The 14,375-nt window shown below is 37.5% G+C and overlaps 1 protein-coding gene across 1 annotated transcript in view; it reads left to right on the top strand.

Moving 5' to 3' along the window:
• The window catches only part of LOC122926662 (netrin-1-like), a 143,207-nt gene that overhangs the window by 12,113 nt on the left and 116,719 nt on the right, over positions 1 to 14,375 (top strand). Inside the window, exon 2 of the mRNA XM_044278106.1 lies at positions 5,283 to 5,415. The gene's annotated coding sequence lies outside the window, so the exon portion shown is untranslated. The remainder of the gene's footprint in view (positions 1 to 5,282; positions 5,416 to 14,375) is intronic.

The following is a 14,375-nucleotide window of genomic DNA, read 5'->3' as shown; positions in this document are numbered from 1 at the left end:
ATGTTCGTCATTATTGTGACTGCTGTAGCCAATTGCTGGTCTTACCACATGCTGAATAGTGATGAGCGGGAGGTGCCATATTCGATTTCGCGATACTTCGCGAATATTCGAACGAATATTCGTGTTATGTTCGTCGAAATCGAATATTCGTAATTATTCCAATTATCGCGAATAATATACGAATATATTTTTCCGCGTATTGCGATTATTTATCTTGATAGTATAAGGCAACGTTCCTATGCTAATTGACAATGGCTAGGCTAATATGTGTATTTTACGAAATTTCGTGATTTGCTCTAACTTCGTCTCTTAGAATATTACGAATATTCTAAAAGACGAAGTTAGAGCAATATTACGAAATTTCGTAAAATACACATATAGATTGTAATTTAGCTAATATAGTGCTATAATCCCTTTTTTTTCCTCAATTTTTTTTTTGCCTCTTCTGAACTTAAGTTTTGTAAAATATGTACACTATTAAAAAATATTACTATAGCAGTATATTAGCTTAAATACAATATATGTGTATTTTACGAAATTTCGTAATATTGCTCTAACTTCGTCTTTTAGAATATTCGTAATATTCTAAAAGACGAAGTTAGAGCAATATTAAGAACATTTGCAAAAGCCGAAATTGCGATGCGAGTAATATAATACGAAATAATCGCATGAAGATTTCAACTTAGCACTGCTATATTCCATATTCTAGCCTAATATGGAATATAGCAGTGCTAAGTTAGCACTGCTATATTCCATACTAGGCTAGAATATGGAATATAGCAGTGCTAAGTTGAAATCTTCATGCGATTATTTCGTATTATATTACTCGCATCGCAATTTCGGCTTTTGCAAATGTTCTTAATATTGCTCTAACTTCGTCTTTTAGAATATTACGAATATTCTAAAAGACGAAGTTAGAGCAATATTACGAAATTTCTAAAAGACGAAGTTAGAGCAATATTACGAAATTTCGTAAAATACACATAGATTGTATTTAAGCTAATATACTGCTATAGTAATATTTTTTAATAGTGTACATATTTTACAAAACTTAAGTTCAGAAGAGGCAAAAAAAAAATTGAGGAAAAAAAAGGGATTATAGCACTATATTAGCTAAATTACAATCTATATGTGTATTTTACGAAATTTCGTAATATTGCTCTAACTTCGTCTTTTCGAATATTCGTAATATTGCTCTAACTTCGTCTTTCAGAATATTACGAATATTCTAAAAGACGAAGTTAGAGCAATATTAAGAACATTTGCAAAAGTCGAAATTGCGATGCGAGTAATATAACACGAATTAGGCTAGAATATGGAATATAGCAGTGCTAAGTTGAAATCTTCATGCGATTATTTCGTGTTATATTACTCGCATCGCAATTTCGACTATTGCGAAATTTCATAAAATACACATATAGATTAGATTGTAATTTAGCTAATATGGAATATAGCAGTAAGTTGAAAACGCCACTGACTGGAGCAGCCAGGAAGCCAGGAATCCAAAGGACAGGTAAGAACAACTTTAGAGAAGTGGGAAAGAAAAAAATATAATAATAAAAAAAAAAAAACGAATATTCGAATTCGCGAATATATAGAACGATATTCTAAATATTCGTGAAATCTCGAAATTGCGATATTCGAGAAAAAAATTCGCAATTCGAATATTCGCGCTCAACACTAATGCTGAACAAAAAAATATCACTGGTAAAGCCAGTAATTGTCTGCAGCGGTTATATAAATGATGCATGTGATGTAATTGCTGTCTGCGATGTCATTGCTACAGCACCAGCAGGGATCAGTGGAGTAGCAATGTTGGATTGACGAGGGATTGTTTTAATTTTTTTTTTTATCACATTACCTACTCATCCATATGTTTGAAAATCCTGAACTGCCCCTTTAAGAATTTATGTTATTGTATTTTTAAAATGACTACAACAGAAAATGTAATTGAAAATTATTCCCCATATTAGATAAAAAGTGAAATTCACTACTCCACTCAATTGCACAATAAGTGGTTTACATGAACTATATATAGGCTATTGTCCTCTCTGTTTCAATTATACATTGAGTCAATATATACAAGCATACAATATATACAATATATACAGTAAAATCTAGACCATTACCATCTACAGTAATTTGGACAATAGAACTAATATATGAGCAAATAGCTACTCAGTGCCTTTGTGACAAATGTAGATTTTTGAGATGGAGGATAAGACAAAAGAGTTAATCAACAGATTTTTTTTTAACATACTGTATATTTAGCTTTGAATCCTGGAAACAATTGTGCAAAATTTCCAAATTACTTTTGTTAAAGCATTTGAGCTTCGCCATTTCAGTCATTGAATATGGAGAAGCTAATTCAAACCCAATTACCATTTCCTTTTTTTAAATTGAATTTAATCAAATGGAAAAAATACTGTCGTACTCTACTCCACAAATCGGTGACAGATGCTCTTTAATATATAACATGAGGTAAAACTTATTTCTGTTCCAACTTTCTAAAATCCTAGCCTCATGTAGTCTATAGGCAGCTGACATAAAAAAAAAAAAGTATTTTATCTGTTTTACAAAGTAAATATTAGAGATGAGTGAATTTCTTAAAATTAGTTTTAGGTCTTCTGAAGCAATACCAGGCAAAATAAATTTGACCTGAATCAAAAGTGCAATGATTGCCTGAAAAATTATCTTACACAAAATTCCAATTTGGTAGAATTAGAACTTTTTGAAAAATTTGGGTTGAATGTCCGAATTTTAGTATTGATTTGCTAAATCCTAGAAAATATTAAAGTGAGTATCTATCCATATGTATTACTGTGGCTTTCTACAAGTGCTTGAGTGAAGTCCTTCAATACATAGTGCAAGTAACCTGCTATCTTTTTAACTTTGCATTTATTTTTTATTTATTTATTTTATGCACTTATATAGCGCTAATATATTCCGCAGCGCCTTACAGACATTAGCATTCAACTGTCCCCAATGGGGCTCACAATCCTATCAGTATGTCTTTGGAGTGTGGGAGGAAACCGGAGTGCCTGGAGGAAACCCACGCACACATGAGGAGAACATACAAACTCCATGCAGATTTTATATATATATATATTTATATAAAATAGAAAAAGTAAGGCAGCACCAACCTATAAACAATACTGCGGGTGAAAGCTCAAAAGGGCAAGCCTACCCAAAAATCCAGTCCAAAAAATAGAGCAGCACTCCAGGATAATGTGGAAAATAGTGTTTTATTCACCCATTGGTGACTCAACGTTTCGACTCCAACATGAAGCCTTTCTCAAGGCTTGAGAAAGGCTTCATGTTGGAGCCGAAACGTTGCATCACCAATGGGTGAATAAACCACTATTTTCCATATTATCCTGGAGTGGTGCTCTATTTTTTTGGACTATATATATATATATATATATATATATAATTGATATTATTAATACTTTATGATGATTGATTTTAGTATTTTATATAGGTTTTGAGCATTCTTTATATCAATTATATAATTACGACTGCTCATGGTGAATTTAAAATTTTGGCAGTATTTAGTAATACAGTCAATGCAATCTTTCAATGCGTATGTTTTAAGCGTCGGGAATAGATAGGAAAAAAGTCAAAAGCCAAATGAATGTGTTGTTGATACTAATCCTCCTGAAATCAATACTGCAGGTCTGTAGGTGCTAGGAGAGATGTTAGTTATGGTGGAAGGCATATTTTTACAGCAGTTTACTATGTCTGTTATCCTATTAACTAAACATCATTAAGTCAGATTACAAGAGATATCACATCCTGCACCAATTTACTGCTAAAATAAACTGCTTACAAAAGCACTTTATTTGCAGATTTTAAGATTTTTCAAGCTTGATTACTCTGCAACTATAGTGTGAATGTGACAGTATATGTATTTTATATGTGTGATCATAAAAGAGAAGAAATGGATGTTTATTTAGATATGAAAAATAAAAACAATAAGAAAGAGATATTATATCTACTGATTCAATTAATAACACATTTTTTTTCTTAAATATATTGTATTAAATTTTAAAATTTTCATTTATTGAAATTCAAAGAGTTTGAATTAGTATTCATTGAATTTGTTCCAGGGACCTAGAGAAAGGAAGAATTGCCTCTTCTATTTCTTGTAGAACTAAAAGATTGTGTTATATATTAAATGCATTTCCCATTTCATGGCATATGTATAATATAAGTCACTCATATCCTAGCAAATCACAACATCTGCTCCATACTAAAAAGGTTCACATCAATGCTAGGTCTAAGGAAAAGAAAAGGGTTGGATTCATTCAACTGATAACTTTTTACATGCATGAGGCTTTTTAAAATAAACACAGGCAGCTTTATCACGAGGGGAACAAGAAGGATTTTCTGTGCTTGTCAAAAAGTAAATTCCTTGAAATTGTCCCAGACTGCAATTCATTTCATCAATATAGGGAAAGGCATATGGTGTCTGTATTCAGGACGGAAAAACTGAAATCCACATATGCCAACATATAATTGAACTGCTAGAGTTCTCAACACTGTATGATAGAATGAAAGTTATAAAAACATGTGAAAAATTGATATTTAAAGCAGATGAGTTTTCCTGCATGTATATAGGAATAAAATGAGTGTTTCAGCCTATACAGAATATTGAACATTCCATTTGTACCCTAAAATCATCAGGAGTAAACCACAAACCACAAGGAAAATAACTCTTATTTCTCCATCTGACAAGGATTTATGGTTCAATGCAAAGACTCTTAGGAAATGGTAAAAAAAAATATATTTTTTATATTATTCTAAAAATCCTAAGACCAGATATGAGACTGATTTACTGAATGGTCTTTACTAATTCAGCATATTGGGACTCACATGACATACTGCATGTGTTACTTTCCATCTGACATGAATAATAGGTATTGAGAAAATCCTACAGCATTCTTTTGTCAATGACATCAAATAATTTGTTCTTAATTGGCAAAGAAGTGAAGTGCAGGAGAAAATATCTTGGCAGTCTCGCAGTGTAATATCATCCAAGAATATTAATCAGAGAAAACAATTTAAAGAGAAGAATGCAGTTTGTGGTAACTAAAAAGTGAATAGGCAAATGTTTAACTAGAGTGAAACAGTGGCTGTGATACATTTTCATTTTATAATGAGGCAGATTAAAAAAAAAAAAAAACATTATAATTACCATATTTTTAAATGAAATTGTTGGATTTCAGATACAAGACTTCCATGATTTATTTGATTCTTTTTATTTCCCTGATACTTTATAGGTTACTTCTCAATATGCTTTCCTGTATTGCACGGTAACCTCTGATATTTGACACCCGAAAATGAACAGGTGTGCAACTCCTTCAGACTTTAAAGCTTTGGACATTATCTGTTACAGGCAGAACACGTCTTAAGGTATTTCTATAGAAGCATAATCAAGTCACTCAGTTGTACTAATCCAAGTGTATTGAAATGAGACCTATCTCTAATCTGGTCTGTTTAACAGGCTCAAGCAGTTGAAGACTATTCATCAAAAAGATTTGGGAAAGCTTTGCTTTTTAACTGGCTTGTCTTTCTTTGTGATGGCCTCCATGTCCAAATAAGAAATATAGTTAATAAGTTAAAATACTAACAGAAAATCTGTTTTCTTAGAACTGACTTTCATATCTGATTAGTTGAAATCTTTAACCCTTCCTCAACTGAACTATTATTGTCTATTCCTAATACTAGCATTGGCTAAACTCACTAATTTTGGCAGGACCTGATCACTATCTGATGTGTAATAAATGTTCAATTGACATTTGTTCGGCAGATGTCTGGGGACAAAGAACTTTAACATGTTGAAACTCAAGGGAGTTAAGTCACAAGAGATGTCTGGCAAATGATTAATCCCCTCTCCCCAATAAGACACATATACACTGAGCCAAACAGAAAATTAATGTGTATGGGGAGGTTGGGGGGAAATAGCTACTAGCTATTAGTTCCTGAATGAGCAGTCAGACAGAAGCTAATATTCCCTCAATAGCTGCTGCTCCCAACATGTCCAACTTTAAAGGGGTTTTCCAAGAATAATTAACTATCTCCTATCACCAGGGGTGGACTGGGAACTTATAGTGGCCCTGGAAAAAAAACTAAAAGTGGCCCAGTTTTGTAGTTGGGTCCAAATTGATGGAAGGCAGGGCCAGCAATACCATATTGTGGCACATTATACCACAGAGCCAAATTCCACAGTTCATCACAAAATACTGCCAGCAGCACAAAATACATCCCCAAAAGCTTCCACTATACAGCTGTGAGGAGGGCTCAGGAGGCCCCTTGGGCATCAGCCCACTGGGAAATTTCCCTGTAAAGTCTAAGGCCAATCTGCCCTGCCTATCACCCCCAATCCTGCATTGCTTAAATAACAGTCCACCAAAATCTGCCTTCCAAAAACCGTGTGGCATTTCTTTCCTTCTGCGCCCTGCCGTGTGCCCGTACAGCGGTTTACGACCACATATGGGGTTTTTCTGTAAACTACAGAATCAGGGCCTTAAATATTGAATTTTGTTTGGCTGTTAACCCTTGCTTTGTAAAAGTAAAAAAAATATTAAAATGGAAAATCTGCCAAAAAAGTGAAATTTAGAAATTGTATCTCTATTTTCCATTTATTCTTGTGGAACACCTAAATGGTTAACGACATTTGTAAAATCAGTTTTGAATACCTTGAGGGGTGTAGTTTCTTAGATGGGGTCACTGTTATGGAGTTTCTACTCTAGGGGTGCATCAGGGGGGCTTCAATTGGGACATGGTGTAAAAAAGAACAGTCCAGCAAAATCTGCCTTCCAAAAACCGTATGGCATTCCTTTCCTTCTGCACCCTGCCGTGTGCCCGTACATCTGTTTACGACCACATATGGGGTGTTTCTGTAAACTACAGAATCAGTGCCATAAATATTGAGTTTGGTTTGGCTGTTAACCCTTACTTTTTAACTAGAAAAAAAAAAAAAAAATGGAAAATCTGCCCAAAAAGTTTAATTTTGAAATTGTATCTCTATTTTCTATTAATGTTTGTGGATCACCTAAAGGGTTAACAATGTTTGTAAAATCTGTTTTGAATACCTTAAGGGGTGTAGTTTCTTAGATGGGGTCACTTTTATGGAGTTTCTACTCTAGGGTTGCATCAGGGGGGCTTCAAATGGGACATGGTGTAAAAAAGAACAGTCCAGTAAAATCTGCCTTCCAAAAACCGTATGGCATTCCTTTCCTTCTGCACCCTGCCGTGTGCCCGTACACCTGTTTACGACCACATATGGGGTGTTTCTGTAAACGACTGAATCAGGGCCATAAATATTGAGTTTGGTTTGGCTGTTAACCCTTGCTTTTTAACTGGAAAAAAATTATTAAACTGGAAAATCTGCCCAAAAAGTTACATTTTGAAATTGTATCTCTATTTTCTATTAATTTTTGTGGAACACCTAAAGGGTTAACAAAGTTTGTAAAATCAGTTTTAAATACCTTGAGGGGTGTAGTTTATAGAATGGGGTTTCTATTATGTAAGCCTTGCAAAGTGACTTCAGACCTGAACTGGTCCCTAAAAATTGGATTTTTGAAAATTTCTGAAATATTTCAAGATTTGCTTCTAAACTTCTAAGCTTTGTAAAATCCCCAAAAAATAAAATATAATTTCCAAAATGATCCAAACATGAAGTAGACATATGGGGAATGTAAAGTAATAACCATTTTTGGAGGTATTACTAGGTATTATAGAAGTAGAGAAATTGAAATTTGGAATTTTTTACAAATTTTTTGTAAATTTGGTATGAAGTACAATATGTGACGAAAAAACTATCTCAGAATGGCCTGGATAAGTCAAAGCATTTTAAAGTTATCACCACTTAAAGTGACACTGGTCAGATTTGCAAAAAATGGCCAAGTCCTTAAGATGAAATAGGGCTGAGTCCTTAAGGGGTTAAGGCTAAATTTATAACATATTCAATGATTATGTTCTGTGAACCATTTAAAGAGTGTCCACTGAAACCTACTCTCCAAAGTAGCTATAAGTCTATACTGCTGCCTATAACATCCATAGACAGCTATTTAAGGAAAAATGATTCACTTTTTTACACATCTACAGACTTTACAGAAACATTGCAGATTTTCTGTTGCGGACCTGCACGCAGAAAATCCACAGCATTTTACAGTAGCAGCAAAATGAGTTAGTTTTTATTCATTCTCCACACACTTTGGAAAAATAAAATCTGTAGCTGAATTTAACCTATGGTATAAATTTTACATTTGCAATTTATGCTGCAGATTTTCATTGCAGATTTAACCCTTTGCAATGCAGAGGGTGAAGTTTACATCAATTCAGCAGCATTTCTGCAACAAAATCTACACCAAAACAGGCAGCATGTGAAGTATTTTTCTGCTCCAGATTTCCAGCACAAACATTGCACATATTCAACTGCAGAAAATCTGCAGAAAATCTGCAAAGTGTTGGTGTGTCCAAACAGTTGGCTACATTTTTCAGTTCAGTTTAAGTTATGAAATCTCACTGAAAGAGATGCAAAAGAATACACTCTTGTCATATACAGTCAGGTCCATAAATATTGGGACATCAACACAATTCTACCACTTTTGGCTTACACCACCAGAATGGATTTGAAATGAAACAAACAAGATGTGCTTTAACTGCAGCCTGTCACTTTAATTTGAGGGTATTTACATCCAAATCAGGTGAACGGTGTAGGAATTACAACAGTTTGCATATGTGCCTCCCACTTGTTAAGGGACCAAAAGTAATGGGACAATTGTCTTCTCAGCTGTTCCACAGCCAGGTGTGTGATATTCCCTCATTATCCCAATTACAATGAGCAGATAAACGGTCCAGAGTTCATTTCAAGTGTGCTATTTGCATTTGGAATCTGTTGCTGTCAACTCTCAAGATGAGATCCAAAGAGCTGTCACTATCAGTAAAGCAAGCCATCATTAGGCTGAAAAAAAGCCCATCAGAGATATAGCAAAAACATTAGGCCTGGCCAAAACAACTGTTTGGAACATTCTTAAATAGAAGGAATGCACCAGTGAGCTCAGCAACACCAAAAGACCCGGAAGACCTCGGAAAACAACTGTGGTGGATGAACGAAGAATTCTTCCCCTGGTGAAGAAAACAGCCTTCACAACAGTTGGCCAGATCAAGAACACTCTCCAGGAGGTAGGTTTATGTGTGTCAAAGTCAACAATCAAGAGTAGACTTCACCAGAGTGAATACAGAGGGTTTACCACAAGATGGAAACCATTGGTGAGCCTCAAAAACAGGAAGGCCAGATTAGAGTTTGCCAAACGACATCTAAAAAAGCCTTCACAGTTCTGGACCAACATCCTATGGACAGATGAGACCAAGATCAACTTGTACCAGAGTGATGGGAAGAGAAGAGTATGGAAAAGGAAAGGAACTGCTCATGATCCAAAGCATACCACCTCATCAGTGAAGCATGGTGGTGGTAGTGTTATGGCGTGGGCATGTATGGCTGCCAATGGAACTTCTTCTCTTGTATTTATTGATGATGTGACTGCTGACAAAAGCAGCAGCATGAATTCTGAAGTGTCTCTGGGAATATTATCTGCATATATTCAGCCAAATGCTTCAGAACTCATTGGACGGCGCTTCACAGTGCAGATGGACAATGACCCAAAGCATACTGCAAAAGCAACTAAAGAGTTTTTTTAAGGGAAAGAAGTGGAATGTTCTGCAATGGCCAAGTCAATTACCTGACCTGAATCCGATTAAGCATGCATTTCGCTTGCTGAAGACAAAACTTAAGGGAAAATGCCCCAAAAAGAAACAGGAACTGAAGACAGTTGCAGTAGAGGCCTGGCAAAGCGTCACCAGGGATGAAACCCAGCGTCTGGTGATGTCTATGCGTTCCAGACTTCAGGCTGTAATTGACTGCAACGGATTTGCAACCAAGTATTAAAAAGTAAAAGTTTGATTTATGATTATTATTCTGTCCCATTACTTGTGGTCCCTTAACAATTGGGAGGCACATATGCAAACTGTTGTAATTCCTACACCGGTCACCTGATTTGGATGTAAATACCCTCAAATTAAAGCTGACAGTCTGCAGTTAAAGCACATCTTCGTTTCATTTCAAATCCATTGTGGTGGTGTATAGAGCCAAAAATGTTAGAATTGTGTCCATGTCCCAATATTTATGGACCTGATTGTATGTGTCCATTAATGATTTAGGATGCATATACTGGTTGAGTGTTTGTTTTCTGTGCACAGTATATGTATGTCCCACAAAGATCTTGTAAATTTAAACCTTAATTTGCTAGCTGAAGTTATAATTCACAGAAAGACTTGATAGTATTCACATTCTTGAAAATGATTCAACTCATCCCAGCCTGTTCATCCTCACATAAAAACTTGCCAATAAAATGTGTTATATTTTAACACTTTCCAATCAGTCCAGGAAAAGTACAATGTATCAGTTTTATTTTTCCAAAAATACATTATATATAGTTGAATGGCAATCTTGTCATGCACTAAGCTTCCACTGCCAAAAGATGGCATTACTAGTCAAAGATAAATTACATTTCAAGGAACTATTTTAATTGCTTTAATTGTAATTTGGATGCACTTTAGGTTTTCTACATACAAAATATTAATTGCTGACACACAGAATGAGAATGACCTTTGAGATACTGCTTCATTTATCTTCCTGTGGTTTTCTAAGATAAAGTGCTGAAAGCAACTCTATGACAACATGGAAGAAGGTATATAATGATGGTTGAATACTGTGTACAGTAATGGATTGAATGTCGAGAGGGAACTGTACACATTGATTAAATAATATGAGAAATCAAAAACAAGTACATTTTCCAAAAATATTAAAGGAGTTGGATACTTTTATAGTATTTTAGATTTTCTTACTGTATGTTCTGTAATCTTTCCATCATATAAACTGCATTTCTTCCTGGGCCCTGCTTTACTGCATCCTCTTCTGTAAACAGTGGCTGTGCTGTTCGTGGCACTATCATATGATGTCATCAAGTGGAGGACTTGCCACACCTACCCGTCCATTATGTAGTGTGCACTCCTGTCTTTCATTTTAGTGTGCAGACTCTCTGGACTGATCTTGAGCAGGCTCAGTATCATCCACCTCCACTTGCTCCTGTCCCATCATACGCTATAACTTGTAATGCGCAGATTCAGGAGAAATAATTCTGCACATACCAAATCTTCTCCTGCTCTGCATCGGGTTAGATCCTGATGGTGCAGAAAACTAAATGAAGCATTTAGTTTAGATGGCACATTCGTCAAACACTTCATAGGGAGTCAGCACTTTGTAAACTAAGACCGGAGCTTGCATATATCCCGATGCAGAGCAGGAGAAGAGCGGGCATGTGCATAATGCTTTCTCCTGCATCTTCCTCACAGCTCAAGAAATAATGCTTGATGGGACAGGAGACACAAGACTTGTACAGAAAGTCTGTGCACTAAGATGAAAGTTGGGAGCGGGCAATACTGAATGGATGGGTGGATGAAGCGGGTCCTCCACTGGATGATGTCATATGACAGTGCCATGAAAAGCACAGCCACTGTTTACAGAACAGGATGCAACCACAAAATAGCAGCAAAGCAGGGATCAGGAAGAAATGTGCCCACAATAAAAGACCACTCTGAAATGTGGACAGTTTTGCCTTAGTGGGGGGAGAGGGGGATCAGAAAACCAGTCAGTATCCGGTGTGGCCACTATTTGCCTCACACAGTGCAACACATCTCCGTTGCATAGAGTTGATCAGGTTGTTGATTGTGGCCTGTGGAATGTTGGTCCACTCCTCGTCAATAGCTGTGCGAAGTTTAAGAATATTGGCAGGAACTAGAACACGCTGTCGTATACGCCAATCCAGAGCATTCCAAACATGCTCAATTGGTGACATGTCTGGAGAGTATGCTGGCCATGCAAGAACTCGGATGTTTTCAGCTTTCAGGAATTGTGTAAAGCAGGCATGCTCAACCTGCGGCCCTCCAGCTGTTGTAAAACTACAACTCCCACACTGCCCTGCTGTAGGCTGATAGCTGTAGGCTGTCAGGTAATGATGGGAGTTTAGTTTTGCAACAGCTGGAGGGCCGCAGGTTGAGCATGCCTGGTGTAAAGATCCTTGCAATATGGGGCTGTGCATTATCATGCTGCAACATGAGGTGATGGTCGTGGATGAATGGCACAACAAAGAGCCTCAGGATCTAGTCATGGTATCTCTGTGCATTCAAAATGCCATCAATAAAATTCACCTGTGTTTGTGGTCCGTAACATACGCCTGCCCATACCATAACCCCACTGCCACCATGGGCCACTCGATCCACAATGTTGACGTCAGCAAACCGCTCACCTAATTGCAGTCAGGTCAAAACCCTGATGAGGGCGACGAGCATGCAGATGAGCTTCCCTGAGACGGTTTCTGACAGTTTGTGCAGAAATTTTTTGGTTATGCAAACCGATTGTTGCTGCAGCTGTCTGAGTGGCTGGTCCCAGACGATCATGGAGGTGAACATGCTGGATGTGAAGGTCCTGGGCTGGTGTGGTTACACGTGGTCTGCGGTTGTGAGACTGGTTGGATGTACTGCGAAATTCTCTGAAACGCATTTGGAGATGGCTTATGGTAGAGAAATGAACATTCATTGCACGGGCAACAGCTCTGGTAAACATTCCTGCAGTCAGCATGCAAATTGTGCGCTCCCTCAAATGTTGCAACATCTGTAGCATTGTGCTGTGTGATCAAACGGGCTATGTCAGAGTGCCCTTTAATTGTGGGCAGTCTAAGGCACACCTACGCAATATTCATGCTGTCTAATCAGCACCTTGACATGCCAACACAGATACAGTATAGACAGATTTGTGAACAATATTTGAGAGTAATGGGTCTTTTGTGTATGTAGAAAATTTTTCAGATCTTTGAGTTCAGCTCATGCAAAATGGGAGCAAAACTGAAAGTGTTGCGTTTATATTTTTGCTCAGTGTATATATATTTCAAAATGAACCATTTGGACAGGGTATCATTTCATACCTCTCAATACCCCACCACAGGGCATATAACTAAAACCTATGGAATAATGAGAGGCAAATTTTGACAGAACTCTATCTCTAGAGCAATTGTACCACTGATGTGATTCCCCTTCAAAAGGCAGCAAATAAATCTCCTTAACAGAAACTATATTCAAACTGTTCCATAGAGTCTACATAGAGTTCATAGGTGACAAACTTTAAGGGGTCAATAATGAAACTAATTTCTTTGTTTTATATAATTTATCCAGTCACTAGATCTCATACTTTAGTCAAATGGAGTTCCTCCTTTTCTTTCTCTGTGGCTAAAGATCAAATTAACCTGAGTTCTGTAACAGCGGCTGCTGTACGCCGCTCTTCCCCCACTTATCGCCGCAGTCCTTGGCGCTGAGCTCAGCGGTGACCTGTGGTTGGTGCTTCCCATTTCACCGCTGCGGTCCTGGGCTCTGTTTCTGTAGGTGGTATTGCTTTTGCAGATCCCGCTCCACAGCTTCCACTCAGCCCTGGACACAGCATGAGTTTGGCTGGTTCCTTGTTACACTGCTCTAAGGGCGGAACGTATCACTCCCTGGGCTGTATGGGTTTGGTCAGGTGACCTCGCTGACCAACCCTGGCTCTCCTGCAGGTATTTGAGTGGCTCAGCCCCCTTCCCAGATGCCTCAGTGTCAAGGTCCTTGAGTTTTCTAGTTCCTGATACTCTTGTGTGCTCCTGATCCATAATTCGTTCCTGGACTCTGCTTATAGTCTGATCCCTGCTTTCTTGCCTTTTCTCTCCTGTTGCTGACCCGGATTGCCTGACCTGTAGCTGTGCCGCCTACCCTGACCTTTTGCCTGTCTGACTATGCCTCTGCCTCATCATTTTGTGTTGCACTGTTGCTCCTGGTAACGACCCCACCTGCATGACTACGCGTGTACTTCTGGTACCTACCCAGATATCTCCTGGTCCGTCTGGACAAGCTGCCACTGACTTAGGTATTGCTCTGGAGTAGCCCCTGGCAACTACCCTAATGGCTTAAGTCTATCCTCACCATATGAGGCTCTAGTGAAAACCAGGTAGTTGCTTAGACACGCCCCTCCAGAGTATAGCCAGTCAGTGGCACAATGGGTTCATACCCGCTGATTTGTGACAAGCTAATTCTCAATGCATTCATACAGCCATCATTTACTAGAATGACCATTCTGAGGCTACATGGATACCATGAACCTCCTTGTGCTTTGTGATAACGAATACATTTTCCCTGAAATGGAGTTAATTCTCAATACATTCATCCAACCATCATTGACTAGAATAATAATTCTGAGGCTACATGGAGAGCATGTCTAGATCACA

Source organism: Bufo gargarizans, chromosome 2 (assembly GCF_014858855.1).
Source record: "Bufo gargarizans isolate SCDJY-AF-19 chromosome 2, ASM1485885v1, whole genome shotgun sequence".
Lineage (NCBI taxonomy): Eukaryota > Metazoa > Chordata > Amphibia > Anura > Bufonidae > Bufo > Bufo gargarizans.
The sequence above is the reverse complement of the archived record's forward strand: the minus strand, read 5'-3'. Positions and strand labels throughout refer to the sequence as shown.